At 32.9% G+C, this 25,985-nt stretch overlaps 1 protein-coding gene across 1 annotated transcript in view; it reads left to right on the forward strand.

Moving 5' to 3' along the window:
* The first annotated feature begins 3,951 nt into the window (after nt 1–3,951).
* LOC114330487 (unconventional myosin-XV) overlaps nt 3,952–25,985 on the forward strand; it is a 368,864-nt gene continuing 346,830 nt past the window's right edge. The window contains exon 1 of the mRNA XM_028279830.2: nt 3,952–4,104. The gene's annotated coding sequence lies outside the window, so the exon portion shown is untranslated. The remainder of the gene's footprint in view (nt 4,105–25,985) is intronic.

The following is a 25,985-nucleotide window of genomic DNA, read 5'->3' on the forward strand; positions in this document are numbered from 1 at the left end:
TAGTTTTACGTCGTTTAATGATTGATATTGTATTTTTTTAAGTTATTAGGAATTACCATTTAGGTGACTGGATGAATCGGAGGATTCGTTACATCAAGAGAACAAATAAAATTGTTTAACAATTTTTCTAATTTACTTTCTGACTAGAAGACATTTAGTGGCGTACCTAAAACAACACAGAATGAAAGGATCAATTAGTAGTTACATTTTCAGGCTTTTCGGTAGAAGTAGACGAAACTACTGTTAGAGGTAACATGTCATTCACAAGTATCAATTACTGTTACGCGTTACGTCTAATATTTATGAGAGGCTTTTAGGTTTTCAGACGTGAGTAGAAGCCATAAGAGAGAATATATTTTTGGTGTTTTAAAGGACATATTAATTTTTTTGATATCAAAAATAAATTGGTAAGGCAAATTTATGACGGCGCCGCCTTGATGTCCGGTGAATTGTATGGGGTCCAGGCAAAAGTTAAAATTATTGCACCAGGCAAAACTATTATTTACTCACTGTTATAAGCCATTGACCTCTTTGACGATTCAAAATTTAAAAGTTACGCTAAAAAAATTTCAAAATATCTATTAGACAAGTTCATTAAAAATTATATCCATCATTCTTTAATCAAATAAAATAAGATAATGGATTACCAGGTTTATATGCTGATCCAAATATTTTCGGAAGATGGGGTAAGTTACAAAATATGTATAATTTTATATACTGCAGTTCATTAGGTACATCAAACTGTTCCCGAAATTAATAAATTATTGTGCTCAAATGTGGGCAAATTCTGCCTCAAATGAACGGGATTTCTCTTGTCTCAAAAGAGTCAAAACGTATTGTCTAAACACCATAAAACCAGAGAGAATGTCAAACTTGTCTCAAATTTCAAATGTCAATGGAAAAAAAAACTTTTAAAATCTCTCCAAAGCAATAATAAATTTTACAATGACGTTATAACCCATTTTGCTACTTCGAAACAACATAGACTAAATATACTTAATTTATAAACAGGTTTAGGTTCTAAATTTATAGGAAAAAACAAAAAAAAAAACAAAAAAAAAATAAAAAAAAACAAAAACCGAGAATCTCCTATGAAATTAAAGCCTTCTGTTTCCTAGCCTTCTCTATTCTATATTTTACTTCTTGTGAGTGATTCTATTATTCGTTTACTATTGTTCCAAGATAGGTATACTGTTTTACTCGGTCCACTTATGTATTCTGGATAAGCAGTTGGACGTCTCTAATTTTATTTTTGCCGATGATCATAAATTTAGTTTTTAATAATGTTTACTTGTAGTCCAAATCTTTCACTTACTTCATTTACTTTGTTTATGAGTTGCTGTAAACTGTTCAAAATGTCTGCAAAAATAGAGGTGTCGTCTTCATAGCGGATGTTGTTTAGGCATTCTCCATTTAGTAGTATTAATTTCATGTTCGCAATTTTCCAAGGCTTTACTAAATATTTCCTCTGAATATAGGTTAAATAATATAGGTAAAAGTATACATCATTGTCTAACGCCTCACAGAATCTGGGTCGTTTCCGTCGGTTCCATCTCCAAGATTTGTCCTTATTGTGGCTGATTGGTTCCAGTATAAATTTTGTATTATACGCCGCTCTTTATAATCCATTTGGGCTTTTGTTAGAATATCCATCATTTTTCGGTATGGAACTGTATCAAATGCTTTTTGGTAGTCCACAAAGCAGGTGTAAATATCGCAAGTCATATCTCTGCATCTTTGGAATAAAACCTGTAGAGTAAACAGTGCATCTCTCATACCTACACTTTTCATGAATCCAAACTGTGTGTATTGTATTCTCTCTTCGTACAGCTTGCATATTCTGCGATGTATAATTTTAAGAAAAAGTTTTAATGTATGGGTCATTAGACTTATATTAGCCTATATTTCTTTCTTTGGTAACGTAATAAATTCTGAAACTATTCAATCTTTTCGAATATTGCCTGTGTCATCTATAGATATTATTGAAGATTATTCAGATCAACTGAAGTAATTAATCCTAATTGAACATTTTTCTTTTAATATTATAAAATTGTGCTGTTGTCAAATCAGTTCTCCTCGATCATAGGAAACAAGTAAATGGCTAATGCGACCTCCCAAGAAGCACAATAAAAACATTTTAGTTTTATTTGAGGTTTATAAAGGTTTTATTGTGGTAAATAAGAAGATAATGGTTTTAAAGTTATCTTATAGATAGATTTACTGCCAGAACTTTAAAATTGTTAAGCATTTGTCACTAGTTTTAAAGGATCTAATAAGAGTATCAAAAGACTAAATTAATCTTAATAGATAATTTGTCTTATTGTAGTTTTAAAATGGTTTATTCTGAGTTCACTTTAAAACTAATCAGTTTTATGAAGAACTTCTGGACTGTTTGGTTTTATTAGATTCTACTTTGTTACCTTTAAGTTTTATTGCAGTTTTAAAGATTCTCCTAATATGACTAATAAAACCTATTATTAAAACTACTTCATCTCAAGACTATTATGTCAGTAAAACATATGCCTTAAAACTATTTTTTTAGTTTTCTTTTAAAGTTGCTTTCTTAAAAGCAATTAGCAGGCTATATTAAAACCAAACGCTCTGAAATGAATCAATTTGGTTATCGTAAAGACTAAACTATGCTTCTTGTTAGAAACAATAAAACTAGACTCGTCCCCTCTTCTTTCATGTCCAAAATGGTCGGCCATTTGTTTTAGAGCGAAACAGTGGTGCAGTGTGTTGTAAAAAGTGGAAGTACAGCAAGTATGAAAGAAATAAGTCGCAAGTACTTAAAATATAAACGGACTGGTCATTTTAAAAGAAAAATACAACACATACAGCACTACGACGTCTCGACTTTAGGTTGGATTCACATTAAAACCGAGTGGCATTATTAATAGCAGCATTAAAATTAAACGGTTTTAATTTCAAGGCAACCTTGCTTTTATGTAGGATATATGCTCTTGAAAAGGTATAAAATAAAACCATTTGATCTTAACAACAATTCTCTGTCGATAGACCAAATAGTTTTATTTGGATTTCGGCCATATTGCTTTCTAGAGATACTGAAACCATGATAGATTACAATATAAGGCTTACATAAAATTTTTAAATAAGCGTCTTAAAGACATAAATTCGATTTATTTTAACATAGAAACATTAAAATTGTAGATAAAATTATTTTTCTTTCAAATTAATATTTTTCGGATTTAAATTTTTTTATTATTTTTATTTTTTAATCGCCAAAAGTCAGAAATTTTAGGGAGCGTGAGTTATTTAGACCTATTTTTGTTAACGTTATCAATAAAGTTGGGTGCGCAAGTGATTTTCTACATTGACAATCCGTCAGTCCGAAATAACCAAGTACTTTTAATTATTTTATGGTTATAAATACGTATCTAACTATCATAACACATGTAAACATTTTTTGGCTTATATGGAGTATATGGGTTTAAAGAATCATTTAATATGGTAAATTGTCTTTAAAAGTCTAAATTTAAGAAACCTTTTTAAGTTTGCTATAAAACTGCCTGCACTTAAAATGTCTTTTACCATGGGTTTAAAAGCACCTTCACAGCAGCTAAAACCAGTTGCTTAAGAAAACAAAGTTTTAAAAAGGTTTTTATTTTTGGTTTCATTGACCTCTTTCAGAGTGGGTCCTTTTATGTTGAAAGCGGTTTTATTGCAACCTTAAGGTTTACTTAAAAACCAAATGGTTTTAATTTTAGTTTTATTCTACAGTTTTAAAGCATCCTTAAAATACTTAATAAACCCGTTCGGTGCAGGCTACTTGGGCTTGCCAAAACGAAAAATTTTTATCTACGTTATTTTGTAAGGCAGAATTTCTTAGGATTTAATATTGCATCTGTAGTAGAGTTGACCCCCTCCTTCCGCATACCAACCTAACGGGACGCACCTTACCTCACCTTTCAAGTCGACCTACCAGTAGAGTGTAGAGTGTAGTGTTCTCGCTAACCTGACTTTAAAAGTGTTCAGTGTTTATTTTTGAGCTATATTCGGTGAAATCTGAACAAAAAATGTGATTTTCCTCAATGAAATCAACGAACATAGTGCAATAATTGGATATTAAACTAGTATTTATCGGTAAGTACTGCTTAAACTCAAATAATATAAGAAAATCTGGGTGTTTTGCTTATGTAGCAGGCCGCATTCCTTAGAAAATGACGTGATGTCAACGATAGGTCGAGTCAGAAACCCAATATTGTGTTGAAAGTGTTCAAATTTTGTAAAATAGAAATTTGTAACTGTAAAATATTTATAAAAAACAGTGACTACGCCTTAGGGACCTATTTGCAAGTGTCCTTATTTATACAAGTATGTTGAAAGTTAAGAAACAAGCAGGAAAACATTGATAAATTATTCTGAATGGGTTTGTTTTGATACAAAGACCATGGAATGTTGGATAATAAAAAAGTATGAAACATTTTTTACATTTAAAGTTTAATTTGCTTTATGTAATAAATATACCAATTGACTCGTATGTAAATAACAGTTTTATTAAGCAGTTGAGTATAATGTATTTTTTAAGAAATTTTTAAGAATGGTTTTTAATATGTTGCAAGAACGAATTTTGTACTAAAGGTGGAAATAATTTTAGCGTTGTTCAAATTGGAGAAAACCAATGCTATTGACGTTCTTCAATGATCTCGAACTTCAAAAAAGAAGGGCAAGCACTAGAAAAAACTTATCAAAGTAATAATATTCATACCTAAAAATACGAAATAACCTCTATATCAAAAGATACTTTCTAATTAATGTATTTTTTCTTTCTGACTTCTGATTCTCAGGTCTGAGTCTCAGGTGTATGCAGAAAGATCAGAAAATAGCACATTTTAAACTGTATCCTTGTTTCATTTCGGAGTTTAACCTAGGATTTCATATTTTTAGTACATTCTTTCACGGGTTTTGCTGTGAATTTTAAAGAAGCGTTTGGATTGACATGAAATTTGGCACACGGATAGCTAACACGTCAAAGAAAAAAAGTGATATTGGCAAAGTGATATTGGCTTAGCAAAATATAGCCTGTAAAAAACTGAAAAAAATGGTGTATATGTTAGGGCTCTATACCTAGCAGAAGCAGAGTTATAGCTAATGAAAAATAGGTTCATATTCGTCAAATTCCAAATCGAATATTTTATCGTGAAATATCCAAAAAGCACTTTTTGGGGAGAACTCATTACAACTTTTTTAAAGTGTTAAAAAAAATCTTTATTTTCATTTTATAAAAAAATTTCTATCATCAAAATAAATAAGTTACGCTCAAAATAAAGTTGGTCAAAGCCTTTTGTTTTTGCAAAAAAAAAATCGGGAGATCACCCCCTAATTAGCAACTTAAATGAAATTAATCGTTACCGCTTCACAACTTACTTTACTTATGTTGTATTTATATGATCTGTAAGTTTCATTAATTCAAAGTGCTTATTTTTGAAAAAATTTGGTTTTAAAATATAATTTAGAAAAATTTTTATTTTGAAAAACATGCTTTGTTTCATAATTACTTAAAAATTGTCAGAGATACCAAAAATCTTAAGGAACAAAAAAATTCGGCTATACTTTTCTGAATATTTTGTATTTTTTTGTTTTTATGTAAGACAAAAACTGGTTAAGATTTGGTGTTTCTAAATTTGCATAATACACTCGTGATTAGTGACTCGTTTAAATCCTTTTAACTGCAGCCCTTTCAAAAATAAAAACTTTGAACCGATGAGACCTACAACAGATCATATAAACAATACATATACGAGTAAAAAAATTTGTGAATTGGTAACGATTAAGTTCATTAGATATGCTAAAATTAGGGAGTGATTTTCCCCATTTTTTTATCAAAACAAATGGCACCAACTTTATTTTGAGCGTAACTTGTTTACTTTTGATGCTAGAAATTTTTTTATAAAGCAGAAAAAAAGCTTTTTTTAAACACTTTAAAAAAGTTTAAATGAGTTTTTCCCAAAAAGTGCTTTATTTTTTGATTATTTCTCATTGAAATATTCCATTTTGAATTTGATGAATATGAACCTATTTTTCATAAGCTATTGATGAGACTGTTGGTAGAGAAAAACTTGGATAAAAGGGACGTCAGAATTATCTTCAATATTTACTATAACCAGAAGGCGAATATTAGAGTAGAACGGGAAACAACCGAGGAACTCGAGATCAAAAAAGGCGTAAGGCAGGGATGCATACTTTCACCAACCTTGTTTAACTTATATTCAGAAGATATTATAAACAGAGCCCTTGCTGACCAAGATATAGGGGTTAAAATAAATGGCACTTTAATAAACAATTTGAGATACGCTGATGACACAGTATTAATAGCAGACACCCCGGAAGATCTCCAAACACTGATAAACAGAATAGTAGAGTGCAGCGAAAAGTTCGGTTTATCACTTAACATCAAAAAAACAAAAATAATGATGGTGTCGAAATCTCCACAAAATTTTTCTGACATAACCGTACATGATCAAAGAATTGAGCGTGTCAGAAAATATAATTACCTGGGAACTGTTATTAATGAAAACAACGACAACTCTGAAGAAATCAAGATCAGAATAGAAAAAGCTAGAGCTACTTTTACCAAAATGAAAACAGTTTTATGCGGAAGAGAGCTAAGTTTAAATCTTAAAATTCGCCTCATGAGATGTTACGTGCTGTCAGTTCTTTTCTATGGAATGGAAGCTTGGACACTGAAAAAGATCGATACAAGGAAAATAGAAGCATTCGAGATGTGGATGTACCGCAGGATACTGAGAATATCGTGGACAGAGAGAGTGACAAACATGGAAGTGTTGCGAAGGATGCAGAAAGAAAAAGAACTTGCGCTTACTATTAAAAAGCGCAAAGTGCAATACTTGGGACATATAATGAGGGGACAAAAGTACCAGCTACTACAATTAATTATTCAGGGAAAAATAATAGGTAAAAGATCCATTGGCAGAAGAAAACATTCATGGTTGAAGAATTTAAGAGATTGGTACAAGTGCAGCAGCTGCCAATTATTTAGATCTACGGTATCAAAAATACGCATAGCCTTGATGATAGCCAAACTTCGGAACGAGGACGGCACCTGAAGAAGAGAAGATTGTTTTGATTATTATTTTCCTTTCCTTTAAAAAGTTCGGTCAAGTATCTTTCCCATTATTTTGCTGGTATGTTATTGTATTCCTTCAATTCTGCCATTTCTTTCCGTTGGTTTCTTATGAATCTCCATATTTGTTTTTGTGCTCCGTAGTCGATTTCCATCCTTTTTGTAAACTGTTCCCAGTGTTCATTTTTTGTTCTTCTTACCAATTGCTTTGATTTATTTCGCATTCTTCTATAGTTATCTCTGGATTCTGGAGTGTTTGATGTTTTATACTTCATGTAGGCTTCTCGCTTCTCTTTACGTGTCTCTTTTATTTCTTTTCTGAACCATGGTGTATTGTTGGTGTTTCTTTTGTTCAGTATGACTTTGAGTTTTCCTAGAGCTTCTGTTGCTGCCTCTTTAATGTTGTTTTTAATTTTCTCCCAGCTCGCGTTTATATCTTCGATGTGGTCTATTTGTTTCAGCTGTATATTGTTCTATATTGAAATTTTCCTCGGTGATTTGCTGTATAAAATGTTTTGGTGTTCTATTTCCCATAAATATTAATAATAGGATTAATTTGAAAGAGTAGGTAGGGTTTATTAGCTCTTACATAGACACTACCAGCTTTAACCTATCTATCTGCATTCATTCCTCATTCATCTTATGGCTCTATAGCCTAATACTAATCCTGGTCGCTCATCAAACCTCTCCATGTCATTACAGTCTGTAGTCATTCTCCTCCACAATCGACTCCCAGGGAGATGTCTTATGTCTTTATCCATATCATCCTCCCATCGCTTTCTCGGTCTTGCAATAGGTCGCTTCTACTTCATCATTGCATTTAGAAGTTTTTTGAAGCTCTGTTTTCTTCCATCCCAAATACATCGCCTGCCTATTGAAGAAACTGCAAGCGGACATACTGAGATAAAAGTGTTTCATTATATTTATTATAAATTACAAATTACATGTGTAATTGTATCTGATTCGCCACCAGTTGTTCCCATTTGTAGGGCCTATATATTATTCGTCTTAGTAGCTTTTAGCTTTCTTCCAAACATTTCCATGCAGTTTACAGATTTTTGAGTCAATATCCAAGTTTCACATCTATTATCGGTCAGATTATCCTCTTGTAGATTCGTATTATAGTTTTTTGATGTACGTTTCGTGATTTAAAAATTTGGTTCATCTGGATCTACATATTTACGTCTCTTTTTTAATTCCTTTTATTCTGCTCATTTTTGCTATGGTCATGCATCGCGGGTTTGTAAATATCCTTCGAATTTTGAAGGTACATGAATTTGTAGTCTTTCTTGTGCTCTTCTATTTTCCAAGTAAGATGAGATTATATCGTGGCTGATTTGCAAAAAGGGTCCAAATAACATTTTTATATTTTTCTTAAGTAGAACTTAGCTCCTATTTACACAATCAGTTTAAAAACAATGTTACTTTGCTCTAAAAAATGATGAGACTATTATATCTCAACAAGAATAAGTAATACACTTGACCCCTTTTTACTGAATAGGTAGAACCTTCCTACCCATAATTTTTGCACATAACTCTTTTGAATACAATGTCAGTTGGCACCTTTTTGCAAATCAGCGACGATATGGTTCCACTGTCACATTATATTAAATATTATGTATTAGACCCATATGTCAGCAATGGTAGAATAGGTGTCATAATGATTGTAAGTTTGGTTTTATTTATTTAAGTTCTGTTCTTAAGATGTTTGCTTAACCCAAGATAACACCTGTTTGCTGGTAGTATTTTCAGAATATACATAACTGGATAAATAATTAACCACCGAAAATATACAGACGATGCATGTAGTATTAATAGAAGAAAATCCAGAGGAATTATAGTTAATGTTAACTGAATTGAAAGAAAAAATTAGAGAATGTATGATTAACTACATATTATATCTTCATTTTTACGGATTCAATAAGCGTCTCTTTAAAAGACAATGAAGTCGACTTTACTAGGTAACAAGAAATTAACTCAACACACACCCTACTCATTCTTCTAGATGTATCTATCCGAGAGGATTATTTGCGATCATCATGGCAATCTTTATCTTATCTGCAGTAGCGCGAAAAAGCTACACCACTGTTGTGTTGAACCAAGTTCTGAGGTTATTTAACCAGGTTGTTTTTCTTCTTCTTGGACCTCGCTTTCCAAATATTTGGATACTAGGGCATGATAAAACACAATAACAGTAATGAAAGGAAATTTACTAAAATGGATGCGATAATAATAGTTATGGAGAACTTTTTTGCAATGAATATGAAGGAAACAGTAATAAAAACTTGAACAGAACTATTGTTTGTTTTTTAACCAAGAGAAGTGATTCAAATTTACCGCGCCGTAATGCTTGTTTCTAATTGGTCCAACCGCAGGCAAGTTTACTCCACTGTTATTAAATATTGACACTAATGACATTTATGAGATTTTGGCACTTCTGTCATTTTATAGGTTTATTAAGTATATCGGCGATTTTTTGTGTTTTCTGCATTATTCCTTTAATTTTTAGATTTTTAGTCTACTTATATATAAAAACAGTTGTTTTTAGAACTCTTTAGCGATGTGTTAGTATAATTTAATATGTATGGATTATCATTGAAAGCTGATATGATCAACGAGAAAAAAAGATGAATTTGGTGACTTTTCTAGTAACTTTCTTGGGTGTGAATCTGTCTTTTTAATTTACTCCTCTTGGTTAAAAAATCAACATAGAAGCAGCTAATATGCCTAAATAAATAAAAGAAATTAAAAAGCTAATACCTTCAAAAAAAGTATAAGTACCAAAAAAAAACTGCACAGACATTAAAATACGAAGTTACAAAAGACCTCTGGAGGCCATAATAAAACGCTGAAGAGTATAAAACTTGACACTCGAATTTACAAAATGGAGAAATAACTGACTGAACTCTTCACACCTTAAACTGGTAGAGTAAGTATTTGATTATGTTTGTATATGTAAGAAAGTAGACTCGGTACTAACTCTAACTGGGCATTTACAAGAAGACATCCATATTTGGACAATGTAAAATGCTTAAGAGTAAAAGTATCAATCAAAGTAAAGTTATAAAAGGTATTCTGCATTTAACAAAAACAATCTCCTTCACATTCCTGTTATTCTTGACAAGTGTTTATATTTTCTAAATTTCTCAGTATGAGTGACGAACACAGTGAATTTTAAATGTCCACGTATATAAATATTAGGTTAGAGAAACTCATTCATGACAGAAGAATTTATTACAAAAGACGTGATCTCGAAGGACGTTTTAATTAGTTCTTAATATTGTTTTTCGTTTCTTAATTTCCATGAAATTAAAGAAACTGTAAAATTAAATTAAAGTAATGACAAGTTAATCACGTAAAAATTGGAGCAGGTAACATACATACAAAATAATTAACTATTTGGCAAATAAGGACTAGTTAAATGTATATTTGTTATTTATGTGGGTACAATGTGCAATATGTAGCAGACGCGGGAGTAAATTTCTGAGGCTTAAAAAACTGAAACCATACAGCCTAAGGAAGTAAACTCGGACAGAAAATTCTTCTCCTCCAGGTTGGGCAATGGGCCAGTGACCCGTCACCGTAAAAAGTACAAAACCACGAAACTTTGATAGGTCATATTGGTCATATAATATAACCTAACCAATACAAGAAACTAAATGACTAGGAAAATACACAAACTGCCATGGATTGTGTCTGAATAATGTCTTGATCAACAAGACCGTAACAAGCATACAAGATGTGAAGAATCAAAGAGGGCACGTTGCAAATCTGACCATTTCCTAGTACCGATAAATTATAGATGCAGAATTCAGAGAAACAAAAGGGACCAAACAACAGAACAACTAGACGTAAAAAAAATTAAAACAATAAGATATCAAACAGCACTATGAGTCAGCAATAACAAAAACACTGACAAATACAGACAGTTTCGGTATCGAAGAACATTGAGAAGGTATCAAAACAAAAGACCAAAAAGAATTGTTCAATGACAAGTGTAAGTAAAGTGACCACAGTAAAAAACAAGAACACAAGAAATATATGGAAAGAACCACAGAGAGCCTATGAAATATGCTGAACAAAAAAAAATAAAACGGTAATTACAAAAATGGATGAAAATCTTGAAAACAAGGATATAATAGAAGGATATAAATATCTACGCAATTAAAAAGAACGACACAAACCCCTAACAAATCTTGGCAAAAATCAAGAAGAAAAAAAATAGAAAGGCTCCAGGTATTGAGAACATCCCATTGGAATTATAAAAATCATGCACTCATAAGCAAGATTTGGAACGGTGAAAAAATTCCTGGTGTATACATGATACCATGTTTGTATTTGTACTTACATTTCTATTCAAGAAACTACTCCAACAATTAACTGAAAATGTTGTCGAGGAATAGCAAATAGGTTTTCGGTTTATCAAATTGGACACAAAATATTAATTTTGTGACTGACAAGTCCAGGACGAATTTCAGAAAGATATGATTAATGAGGACACTACTAAACAATACTTTAGATGTTCTCAAACCAGAACTAAAATTATTTGTACAAATATTTTATTTTAGGGTGTAAATTGATTTTAAATGGCGTCCCGGTGAGGTACGTCCCTATGCAAAAATTTGTTTTTTACTGATGAGTTTTATAATCACATCATCAAACAGAACAAAAATAGAAGAACGAATGAATTTTACTTGATCAGGGGTTTAGATGAGAATTATGAGGTGATAAGTTGCAAGAATTTCTATTTACTGTTAGATGCCAAAATAATCAAGTAATAAAAATAATCACTTAAACTATATGCCCTGAAAATTAATTAAATATCTAGAGACTATGTGTTCTAGAAGTCAATAAAAAGAAAACCAAATACCTGTACATTGGAGGACAACAAAAAGATCTCATTAGACGACATGATCACGACTACAAATATCTAATAGGTATCAATATTTCGCACCTCTCAATGTTAAAAAGTATTTTATGGGACCAATCCATCAGCAAAGAAAATAAAAAGAGGATATATGAGACTATAGCGAAAATTATACAGCTGCAAAGTATGGCTAATGCAAGAACGAACACTTCCAACGCTGAGAGCAATAGAAATGGACTTTTGGAGAGGAGTAGCTGGAAGATATAGAAGAGAAAGGATTACCAACGAACGCAATAGAGAACTAATGGGATGCAAACGAAAAATCACAGATGATTTGTCAGCGAAACAACTGATCTGGTTCGAAAGAATTGATAAAAAGCGAATACCAAAGGAAATACTCACATGGCAACTAAAAGGAAAGAGAAAACGAGGTAGACCGAGAAAAAATTGGAGCGAAGAAACAGACTAAGAGGTGAGAGAAAGAAACTTATAAGCGAGGATCTATGGAACAACAGAACAAAGTGGTGATGGGAAGTCGGAAAATGTCGAAGAACGTTATATACCGATCTCTCTCTCTCTCTCTCTCTCTCTGTCTTGTCGTTTCCCCATTACTGTGGATCGTGATTTCTTCCAATATTCCTAACAATGTTTCTCCATTGGTCTCTATCTTGAGCTGCTCTAAGAGCTTCGCAGAATGAGTTTTCAGCTGAATGCTTTATTTGGTCAGACCATCTAGTTGTTGATCGTCCTCTTGATCTTCTCCCCGAAACGTTTCCAGAAACAATTAATCTCTCCAAACTGTCGTCACCTCTGCGAATCACGTGACCAAAGTATTGCAGAATTCGTTGCAGACATATTGTGGACAGCCTTTTTTTAATATTGAGTTGGTTTAGAATGGAAACGTTTGTCCTATGAGATGTCCAAGGTATGCGCAGCATTCTTCTCCATCAGCACATCTCAAAGGAATCAAATTTTTGGCGCTCGCATGCGCGAAGAGTCAAAGTCTTTGCTCCGTATAGAAATATTGAGAAAAGGAGGAATTCACCAGCCTCATCTTGATATTTTGAGAGATAGATCTGTCTTTCCAAACTTTAATTAGGCGACACACCGCATTTTTTGCCATACCAGTACGTCTCCGAACTTCTGCTTTACAGTTACCATCATTAGTTATACTAGACCCGAGATAGATAAAGGTGTTTACTATATATGGTATTCCTGTAATATGTTAGTCAGTTAAATAGTGTCGAATCTGTCGACCACCATTATTTTTGTCTTAGATTTATTGGTTTTTAGACCAACTTTATTGCTTTTGCACTCAACTCTTCGCAGAAGATCAAACATTTCTTGCTCATTTGCTGCTATAAGTGTAGTGTCATCAGCAAATCTTAAATTGGAGATTTTCCTACCAGCTACTGTTACTCCACCGGCCCATCCTTCTAAAACCATTCTCATGAAATGTTCACCATAAATGTTAAATAAGTCAGGTGACAACACGCATCCTGGTCTAACACCTCTCTCGGTCTTGAATGGTTTGAGAACTTCTGATCTAGTCGTACTGTCGCTATATTAGACTGGTACAGATTTTTATACACGATCATATTTAATTTAAGTGTCACCAGGTGCATTGGTGCGCCCATTTCTATTAAAATTGACCACAGATTTATCCAGCTTACACAATCAAATGCCTTTTGGTAGTCAACGAAACATATAATCATAGGTACTTGAAATTCTCTAGATATACCGATACCTATGTAGTAATAGTATTAAAATAATCACTTGTGTCAAGTCTCTATATAAGTGTAGATGATGAATTTTAAAAGATATAGGTACATATGCCCCAGAACTCAATCCTACATTATAAAAATAGCCTCAGGAAGAATGATGACACTGAATCTATTGACAGACGATTGTATGCAGACAATAATTTTATAACTAAGAAATTAATTTAACAATGATATTTAATAATATATAAGTATTATTATTAAATTTCATATTCTAGACAGATGTTGTCTAGTCTAAAGTATTAATAATAGAAACATTTTGTGACCATCGAGTAGAACGAACTTTTTGAAATAGTGGCTTATATTTTTAATTAACTAGTCCTAAAACCTCTACCATCCAGTATTTAATTTCTGTTCTATTTCTTCCATATACGATTTCAGTGATATAAATTAAAGTTTGCTGAACTACATTTTTTTATTAAAATTTAATTCGTTATTAAATGTTTACGTATTTCTACACGGTGGCCCAATTATCCACGCAAGCGTATAATGCTTTAATACAAACATTAATAACTAAGATATTTATTAAGGAGGGCATATTATGTAATGTGTGCTAAAATTATTATTACTTTCAATAAATCATATGTAATGATAGAGGTGTATAATCCAACTAAATTAGTTAACATTTATAAAATGAACGCAAGTAATTTTGGTTTTACAATGTAACAATTTAAAAATGTTTAGGGGGTTATATAATTTTAGTAGTAATTGTATTACACCTTAAATGTCACACATTAATCAAAGGTGACAGATTAACCAGCTATGAAAAACATATCAGAGGACTGGTATGGACATAGACATAATCATTATGTACTAAAAAATTATATTTTAATTATTTTGCTGCTTTTACAACTATAAATGCTTTCTTTGCCTTTAAGTATTAAGTAATCTTTAACCATTACATTTTCATTGAGTCGTTAAAATAATATTTAATTTACAATAAAACTATCTACTAAAGTGTTTAAGCCGAGTACAGACTTATATAACATTGTAATATAAAATATCCTATAACATTATCACCTGAATATTTTTTGATGATTTTAATTTTCAATCGTGTACTAAGATTTTTATCACGTGTTTAATTCTGTCCAATCATATTATTATTATTCTGGAAGTTTTCTACCTAGATTATTATAGTGAGAATATTTTTAGGTAGATTGTTTCTGTTTATTTACAACGAATTTCCTAGTTTGACAACTGTCACATTTAAGAAACTGAACCATATTAAACTTTTAGTTCTGCATCCAATGTCAAATTATCACAAATAGGCAAGTTTAAGCGCTCGGTTGTACGTCTGTAAGATTATTTCATAAATAAAGCTGTATTTATAAATAATTTTAACTAATATTTTATTGATACCTTCGTCTGAATATTTGCTAAACTGTGCTGTTCACTTTGACAAGTTGAAAAATGTGTGTCACATTAATTGGAATAAATGTCACTGACTGTTTTTATACAAAGACTTGACTTTTATATGTAAGTATTAAAAAATAATCAGTCGAATATCACACAATAGTAAGAATAAATAAAAAATTAAAGCTCCATTTTTTTAAACTTGTTTCCAATCGGCAATAGTCACTTAACCCTTCCGTGCTCTCGTGTCTATTGCAAGGCAACAAGTTTTCGAAAAATTGTCGCATTATTGTCAATTTATTCTCACTCTCTTGTGATATTAATGTTGATAATAGTATAGTTTTATGATTATTTTTTTATGATTATAATTTCAAATCGTGTATTAAGAATTTTCATCACGTGTTTAATTCTGTCCAACCAGATTATTATCATAGTGGGAATTTTCTAGCTAGATTATTATAGTGAGAATATTTTTAGGTAGATTGTTTCTGTTTATTTACGTACAACGAATTTCCTAGTTTTGACAACTGTCATATTTAAGAAAGTGAACCATAATAAACTTTTAGTTCTGCATATAATGTCAAATTGTTATGAGTACAACACAAATTATTTCATAAATAAAACTGTATTTATAAATAATTTTAACTAATATTTGATTGATGTATTCGTCTTAAGATTTGCTAAACTGTGCTGTTCACTTTGACAAGTTGAAAACTGTATGTCACTTTAATTGGGATAACTGTCACTAAGGGCCAGTATTTCCAACCGCACTTAAGCCAAAGCTTACTTTAAGCCTGAGCTTAAGCTTTGATGCCTGTATTTCCACTTCAATTTGAGGCTTAAGCATAGGCTTAAACCAAATAATTTTAAGCTCGCGCGGGAGTTGGTTTAAGCCTTTTCTTAAAATTTGTTTTCTCTTTTTTGAGGTTATGTCTATAGATTAATAATTCTCAAGTTATTTTGAAAACCAACTTTTGCGTAATAACATTATGACTGGATTATTAACGACTATTAAAATAAAATTCTTACTCCATTTGGAAGGTGTAGGCATATGAAAATAATTTATTTCTACAATGCTTGGTATATTTATTTTACAAAAGTAAATTTACATTTCAATTTGACATTTTAAGGAATATAAATCCAATAAACAAAATTACAAAGATGGATCTATTGCTTATGCAGAATACCAATAAAAAATATAACAGAGAAAATATATGTATGTACACAATATACTAACAACTTGCTAACAACACATTTACCATGTACACAAAATTATGTGAAGTAAAAATAAGACTGACACAGATGACAATATAAAATTTTAAATGTCAACAGTAGTGGTTTTTACCTCAGAATAGTTAGATCTGGCATTTTGACGTATTCAGAGGTACCAAACCAATTAACTTGACTGTTGAGGACGAGTTTAGTTGAGGAAATGATGGAAATACGTCACCCAGCTTAAGCTTCTCCTTAACTTATGACAGAGGCTTAGCTAAGAAAAAGCTTAAGTAGCTGTTGAAATACCGGCCCTAATGTTTTTATACAAAGACTTAAATTTTATATGTAAGTATTAAAAAATAATCTGTCGAATATCACACGAGAGTAAAAATAAATAAGAAAATAATGCTCCAATTTTTTTCTTAAACTTGTTTCCAATCGGCAATAGACACGAGAGCTCTCCGGGCTTGTTGCCAGGCAACAGGTTTTCGAAAAATTGTCGCATTATTGTTAATTTATTCTCAGTGACTTGTGATATTAATGTTGAAAATTTTTAATAAAACACCCAATATGTCCTGATAATAGTCGCCAATGTCATACAATTTGTTTAAAACTTGTTTTATCTTTGGTTATACTAATTATTACGAAATACCGAATGAAATAATAAAGCTCTTCGAAAATTCAGGTAAAAGATCTCTCCTTCATCTTTTTAATAAAGTTTATCAAACTGGCTATATACCAACGGATTGGCTGCTGTCGACTTTTGTGACGATACCTAAAAAAGCAAACGCGAAAAGATGTAGTGACTACCGAACCATTAGCTTGATGAGTAATGTTTTAAAGATATTTCTACGAATTTTGCACTCTAGGATGTACCAAAAAATAGAAGAACAGCTTGGTGATACACAGTTTGGATTCCGCAATAACCTTGGGACCAGAGAAGCACTGTTTAATATTCAGGTTATGGTACAGAGATGCAGAGATGTCGGACATCCGGTTTATATGTGTTTCATTGACTTTGAGAAGGCCTTTGATCGGGTAAAATATACGAAAATGATTGCTATTCTTCAGAAAGTGGGTATTGATGATAAAGACCTACGCATTATCAAAAATCTTTACTGGCATCAACGTGCAAACATCAGGATTGGCTGGGACACGTCTGAAGAACTTCAGATACAAAGAGGAGTAAGGCAGGGCTGCATTTTGTCCCCACTAATATTTAACATCTATTCTGAGTTTGTTTTCAATAAAGCAGTGGATAATGCTCAATGTGGTATCAAAATGAATGGCGTCAATATTAATAATTTGAGATATGCGGATGACACGGTGTTAATTGCGAGCAATTATGAAGAACTTCAACATCTGATTAATAGGATTACCACAACGTGTGATGAATATGGACTCAAGCTAAACACCGCAAAGACCAAGGTGATGGTTGTCAGTAAGACGCCAATACAACCGGAAGTAGTAACAGCTTATGGTGAACAATTAGAGAGAACTAACAGTATCATCTACCTTGATTGTAATCTAAATGAGAACTGGGACATGAGCAAAGAAATTAGAATACGTATAGAGAAGGCCAGAGCTGCATTCTTTAAGATAAAGAAACTTTTATGTAGAAACAACATTACTTTGAATCTTAAAATTAGATTAGTGAGATGTTATGTGTTCTCTACTCTTTTGTACGGTGTCGAAGGTTGGACTTTAACAGATACTCTTCTCAAGAAATTGGAAGCCTCTGAAATTTGGGTATACCGAAGAATTCTACGAATAAGTTGGGTGGATAGAGTTCGTAACGAAGTTTTTTTGCACCGGATGGGAAAAGTCACAGAAGTCGTCAGAACAGTTAAAAATCGAAAACTTGAATATTTTGGCCATGTTATGCGACACCCAGAGAGATATAATATACTCCATTTAATAATACAAGGCAAGGTAGACGGAAGAAGAGGGCCAGGTCGAAGAAGAACGTCATGGCTTAAAAACCTGAGAGAATGGTATAACAGATCCTCTGCATCCCTTTTCCGAGCTGCCGTTAACAAAGAAAGTTGCTATAGCCAATTTGATAGCCAACGTTCGATAATCGAGCACGGCACATGAAGAAGAAGATACAAATTATAGGCGTACGAGGTCAGAATTGTTATTAATTTGGTCTTCTTAAAATAAATATAAGTATAGCCCAGTACTCTACCAGAAGAAAATAAAATTTGGCGTTCATTAATAGCCTTAGTAGAAAATAAAACTGTAATGTATCAGCGCTAGCTATTCAGCTGACACGTGCTCGAGACGTTACAACTTTAAATAAAAGCCGGACATGAACGGACTATTTTTATTGTACAGTTGAAGTAACATACAAGAGGTTTAATACAGGTTACAATTGTCTTATATACTGTTACAGAGTAGTGGCATGGTCACTGCTGTCAAAAATGGGCAGTGACACCGCGCGAAATACGAATAACCTAAAACCTAGTATATCACAAAAACAAACCCAAAAAAAAAAATGAAAAACAGTGAAGCTCCCAGAGGCGAACAAGTAGCAATAGAAGCTGTTACTAAACTATTTATGTAAACCTTCTTCTTCTTATTGTGCCGTCTTCTAACGAAGGTTGGCGATCGCTTCTTTAAACGCTTCTCTACCTTTTGCAACGTGAAATATCTGTTCAAAACTGAGGTTAGTCAAATCTCTGATATTCCTCAGCCAAGATTGCTTGTTTCTTCCCAAGTCATTTCTTCCCTCTACTCTTCCTTACATGAATACGTGTAGCAGAGAGTATTTATCGTTTCGAAGTATTTGGCCCAGATATGATGTATACGTAAATCTAGGTGTAAACAAAAATCAGACAAAAAGTTTTCAATCTAATAGCACATAAAATAACACCAAAAATATTACTCTACCTACATCCCACCAGATTGAAAACAATGAAAACGTTCTCTGGTTACACCTCCGAGGCTTCTAAAATTTGCAAGCCATAACGAATGCTGAGACTAAAGAAGATGAGGAAATTTTACAATTTATAATTCACGTCCCATTTTTGCTCAGCGCGGTAAAGTTCCAACGAGAATGCTTGCTAATTTAAGAAGCCTCGGAGGTGTAACCAGAGAACGTTTTCATTGTTTTCAATCTGGTGGGATGTAGGTAGAGTAATATTTTTATTGTTGTTTTATGTGCTACTAGATTGAAAAGCGTTGCAGGAAATGAGATGGAAGAACGAAGATATCTGGGAATATGGAAAATATCTAATATGTCATGGTAATTCAAAAGGTGGACAAGGTGGGATGGGCTTCATAATAAGTGAAAGATACAAACATGCGGTAAAAAGCTTTACTAATATAAACGAAAGGATAGCTATTCTGAAAATGAAAGGCAAGTTCTTTGATATTAATTTCATTAATGTGCACGCACCTACAGAGGACAAAGAAGCAGAAGAAAAAGAAAATTTCTATGCCAGATTAGACCAAGAAGTGTCAAATATAAACAATTATAGCGTTAAAATACTTTTAGGAGATTTAAACGCAAAAATAGGAAGAGAGGAATTATATCAGGGAACAATAGGTGCACATAGCCTGCACGAAATAAGTAATGACAACGGGCAAAGAATCATAGATTTTGCAACAGACAAAAAAATGGTGATAAGCAGTACAAAATTTCCACATAAAAATATCCACAAAGAAACATGGGTTTCTCCCGATATGAAAACAAGAAACCAGATCGACCACGTCTTAATAGGAGCAAGACATACTTCAGACATTTCAGATGTGAGAAGTCATCGAGGGGCAAACAGCAGCTCCGATCACCACCTTGTGCTAATTAAATATAAACAAAAAATTACCGCCAAAGAAACAGAAGAAGGTGAAAAAAAGATCAAATACGCCTCAGATATATTGGCCTCTAATGAGGAAAACAGAGCAAGATATGAAACGAAAATAGAGAACATAATTGAACAGTATGATCAAGTAAATGAAAATCAGGTCAGAAATATCGAAGATAAATGGAGGGTCTTAAAAGAAGCAGTGATAACAGCTGCAAAAGAAGTAGTGGGGGAAAGCAAAGAACCTAGTCAAAAAAGATGGTATGACAAAGACTGCCAGAGACTAATGGAACAAAAAAACCAAGCTAGGCTTAAAATGCTGAACAACAGTACGGAAGAAACCAAAGAGGAATATACTACAAGAAGACGACAATTAAAAAAACATCTAAGATTTAAAAAGAGGAAACACAATAAAGATAAGATTGAAAGGCTAGAAGAATATGAACAAAAACGTGAAATAAAACTATTTTATAAGGAAATAAATCTTGAAAAAAAAGGTTTCCAACCAAGAACAAAATTATGCAAAGATAAAAATGGGGACTTAATAGCAGACGAAAAAGGAGTGCTAAAACGGTGGAGAGAACATTTTAATGAACTGTTGAATAAACCAAATCAACGTTACGAAACAGAAGAGCTAAGATTAGTAGGAGAGATTGAAGTAGACCAATATGCACCAACAGAAGCAGAAATAAAAGAGGTAATAAAAAAAATGAAAAATAACAAAGCCCCAGGATGCGACACAATAACTGTAGAAATGTTAAAATATGGAGGACATAGAATACAGAGTGAAATATCAAAGTTAATACTAGAAATATGGACCACAGAAATAATGCCGGAACAATGGAAAATTGCAGTGATATGCCCTATACATAAGAAGGGAGATAAGTTAGATTGCAATAATCACCGAGGAATATCACTACTAAATGTTGGATACAAAATATTTAGCAAAATATTGGAATTAAGACTAAATAATATAATGGAACAAACAACAGGGGATTATCAAGGAGGTTTCAGGAAAGGCAGGTCAACTATAGACCAAATATTTACAGTAAGGCAAACGCTGGAAAAATTCTACGAGCGGAATACCGAACTACATCATCTATTTGTAGATTTCAAACAAGCGTATGACTCAATAATTAGAAAGGAATTATATAGCGCAATGCAAGAGTTAAATGTACCAAAAAAACTAATCAGATTAGTAAAACTATGCCTAACCAACACCAAAGCAAAAGTAAGGATCCAAAATCAACTGTCCGATGAATTTAACATTAATGAAGGTCTAACACAAGGGGATGCACTGTCAACAACACTTTTTAATCTTGCGTTGGAACAAGTAATCAGGAAAACTCCTATAGATAGGGATGGTACAATATTTACAAAGCTCAATCAGATCGTTGCCTACGCAGATGATATAGACATAATCAGCTGGACATTAAAAGACCTAGAAAAAATTTATACATATTTTAAAGAAGCGGCACAGACTATGGGTCTAGAACAGCGGTTCTTAACCTTTTTGAGTGATGTACCACCTACAGTTATTTTTATTATTTTTGGTACCACCTATATGTTTAAATTGTATTATCAATACTTACTAAGTAGTACTATTTTAATTTTTTCTGTGTTTTGTGTACCACCGCCAATAATGATATGTACCACCAGTGGTACATGTACCACAGATTGAGAACCTCTGAGTCTAGAAGTTAATGTCTCAAAGACAAAGTACATGATAACAACTCGGGAAAAAGTACAAACGAAAGGCAACATATCTCTGAGCGGGCAAATATTTGAAAGAGTGGACCGTTTCAAATATTTAGGATCAACAATAACAGAAGGAAATAAAAACAGTGATGAGGTAACAGCAAGAATTTCGCTTGGAAACAAATGCTTCTACAGCCTACAAAATATCATAAAGTCAAAATCAGTATCGATTAATTCAAAAGTAAAAATATACACAACAATAATGAGACCTGTAGTAATGTATGCATCAGAAACATGGGCCTTGACTAGTGAACAAGAGGAACAACTTCTTAGATGGGAAAGAAAAATCTTAAGGAAAATATATGGACCTATACAGGAGAATGGAGAATGGCGTATAAGAATGAACCACGAAATAAACAGAGTGTTTAACAGACCTACTATCACAAAAGAAATACGAAGTAAACGACTGAGTTGGTTAGGACACGTAGAAAGGATGGATGATAAGAGAAATACAAAAAAAGTACTTAGAAAAGAATTAAATGGGAAAAGACCGAGAGGTAGGCCTAGAAAGAGATGGATTGATGGTATTAACCAGGATTTGAAAGACCTAGGAATACGAGAATGGGAAAAACAAGCAAAGGAAAGAAAAACATGGGCAGCTATAGTCAAACAAGCAAAGCACACATAACGGCGAAAAGACCTCCTCAAAAAAAGAAACAAGAAAGTAATATTTTAGATAAATATCGTTTAGAACTTTTGAGGAGTTATGCGTGTGGCTGGCCTCCACACCATGTAAAACTTTAGAGCCTAGAAACCCCAACGGGCGACCATGGCCCTCCATGGGCTGTCAGCGGTCACCGATGATGATGATGATGATTGAAAATTTAGTCTTTTGCCAGCAGTTGCCGCTAGGGCATCTCTGCCATTTCGTTCGTTGCAATACGTAACTGCACGCCAGGGTTTGTCCTGGTTGGGTCAGAGAGAGCAGCATATGTGCCTCCTGATGAGAGACTAATAAGTTTCGAAACCGGTAGAGGTGCTTGCAGCACTCTCTAATTGAACTGGAATATGATGCGGCTGTAGTTTAGTGTTGCAACAAAATTGAAAATGGTTATTCATTCTTGAAAAATATCATCATTATCCAGCAATCTGCGTCCAAAATTTGACATAGGTAGTCTTCCCCAATTTCTTCCAGTTCTGTTGGTCGTGAGCTTTCATTCTCAACGATTTTTTTGACCCTGTAATTCTCCATACTATAATTTTTTGGATCCACTGCCCGTCATTAATTCTGGCCACATGCCCGCCCAGTTCCAGATCTGTCATGCACTGTATGTTTAAAAAAATTTAAGTTCTAAGCAACTTCCTTACAGGCGGCTTCTAACTCAGTAAGCACAGTTTCAATCTCTTTTAAGTTATGTGTTATCGGAACTTTGTCGTCTGCTAATCGTAGAGGTGTGAGAGCATTTTGCCATCGACATTCATTCTTTTGGTATCCCACTCCAATTGTTTGAAAGCATATTCCAGAACTGCCGTATAATGCCCCCGAACCGAGTTTTGGGGATAATGTATCTCCTGGTCTAATTCTTCTTTTGATTTTTATACATTCTGTACAGCTCCCGCAATGAACCATGGCCGGTGGCAAACACTGTCGTCGGTCTACACCCACCTAATCTTTATACAGACAGGGTTTCTGGCAGGGTTTCACCGGTCATGGATCGCTCCGGGAGCTGTATCTTTGTGTAGCCTTACGGTCATGATCGCATTATTGTATGTTTAAATAACACAGACATACACCTTCAAAACACAAAAAACATGAATAATTTAGTACTAAGTAATATTATGAGAATAGGTGGCAATAAAGTAGATACATCAGATCTGTAGCTATATTTTTTACTTGGACATGAACCAAGGGCGGATCCAGGGAGGGGGCCATGGGGGCCATGGCCCCGTCCGAGAATTAAAAAAATATAAATTTAAATATTTGTAGTTCAAATGTTTTTAATTTCAAACACATATACAGTGAGCACGTAAAGGTTGGAATAAATTCATTTTCTCAAGAATTGACGATTTTGGAAAAAAATCCGGAAACAGGTCAATTTTTATTTTTAAATTGCGACTTTTTGGCATATATATCATACTAGTGACGTCACCCATCTGGGCGAGATGACGTCATCTACGATTTTCTTAAATGAGAATAGGGGTCGCGTGATAGCTCATTTGAAAGGTAATTCAATTCTCTATTCAATAATATAAACATTAACATAATTATTTATACAGGGTGTCCAAAATAAAAAATTTTGTATCAAATTGATTGACATAAAAAGAAGAATGTGTGTAATTTATTTAACTCAAAATACATTTTACTCCTATCAGAAAACAGAAAATAATGTTTATTTAACAAATAAATATTGTTTTTTGCTTAAATTCAGTATTAAAGCAGCCACCTACCTTCCTCTTGACAGTTTGAACATATAATTTAAGCAAAAAGCAATTTTTTTCTGTTGTCTGAGAGCAGTAAAATGTATTTTGAATTAAATAAATTACTTGCATTCTTCTTTTTATGCCAGTAAATTTAATCCAAAAAATTTTTTTGGACACCCTATATAAATAATTATGTTAATGGTTATATTACTGAATAGAGAATTGAATTACCTTTCAAATGAGCTATCACGCGACCCCTATTCCCATTTAAAAAAATTCTCGATGACGTCATCACGCCCAGATGGATGACGTCACTAGTATGATATATATGCCAAAAAGTCGTAATTTAAAAATAAAAATTTACCTATTTCGGGATTTTTTTCCAAAATCGTTCATTCTCGAGAAAATGAATTTATTCCAACCTTTATGTACTCACTGTATATGTACAAAACAGGGGATAAATATGTTTTCTGGACTAGAATTGAACAAAGACAGTAACAGAAGCTTCACGAATGACATACGATGTTTTATAAATCAAAATGTTGATAATTTTACAAAGTGCCAATTGTTCGAACGACTTTGACAGCCATCAAAATCGTATCAATTTCCATATTCTATACACACAAAGAATGAAAAAGAAATGAAGCGTTACTTGGGTCACTAGCTCTTAGAACAAAGGAGTTAGTTAGTATTTTCGCACAGTCAAAAGGAATTGTTTTACAAGTATTAAATTTTATTTTTCTAATGAAAAATATGGTCACAATAAAGGGATGATAGCCCAAACCCTTGTCACGAAACCTTTAACATCTTTCATCAAACTCATGAGCAAATACAAACCCACGAAAAAACATCATACCCCAAGGAGTGCGTTCAGGTTGAGCTGGATTTTCTACAAAGTTATCGCAACCCTCAAAAGTCAGTCATTAACCAGATAGACTCTCAGAGGTCTAAAGAGATACAAAAAAAAATAAAGAAAGACTACTACCAATACTAAGGTCTATAGTTATAGTGTTCTTATCTTAGGTCGACAAAATATTCCTCTAAGAGACCATCGTGATGATGGCTTTCTGCTTCTGGACGAAGATGCTGGACCTAGCAATAAGGGGAATTTTAAGGTTTGAAATCGCATCAGGATATAAGACTCTTAAATAACACCTATCCACAGCATCTTCCTGAGCAACATACATTAGTAGCACCAGTCAAAAATCAATTAATTTTGTGGTGAAGAAATAATCGAGCAAATAATGAATCAGGTTCAAAGTGTAAATTATTACTCTGTCATATTTGACGAGACGACCGACGTATCCCACGTGGAACAGCTTTCTCTAAATTTGAGATACATGCACAATAACAACATTCGTGAAGACTTTGTCAAGTTCATTGACGCTTATGAGAATCTAAAAATAATAATTAGTGAAAATCAAGAAAGAGGGAAAGAACAATGCCTGACAGAAGAAGCATTGGGAAAACAGTATTAAATTTGGTGAAAGAACTGCACTTGGATCCGAAGAAATGTGTAGGAATCGGTACTACGGCAGGAATGGTGAATTTTAAGGCACTTCTCACACACGGTAAAAGTGTGTGAAAAGTGCCTTAATACTCACCATTGTAACCCTAATTTTTAAAAATTACCCCCGTACCTCCGGTACCTCTCCCCAAAAACAGTTTATGACCCCTACCGAAAATCGGTCCTGGATCCGCCCTTGACATGAACTTAGAATAGGAAAAGACAATAAAAT

The sequence above is a fragment of the Diabrotica virgifera genome, chromosome 5 (genome assembly GCF_917563875.1).
Source record: "Diabrotica virgifera virgifera chromosome 5, PGI_DIABVI_V3a".
In the NCBI taxonomy this organism is placed as follows: Eukaryota; Metazoa; Arthropoda; class Insecta; order Coleoptera; family Chrysomelidae; genus Diabrotica; species Diabrotica virgifera.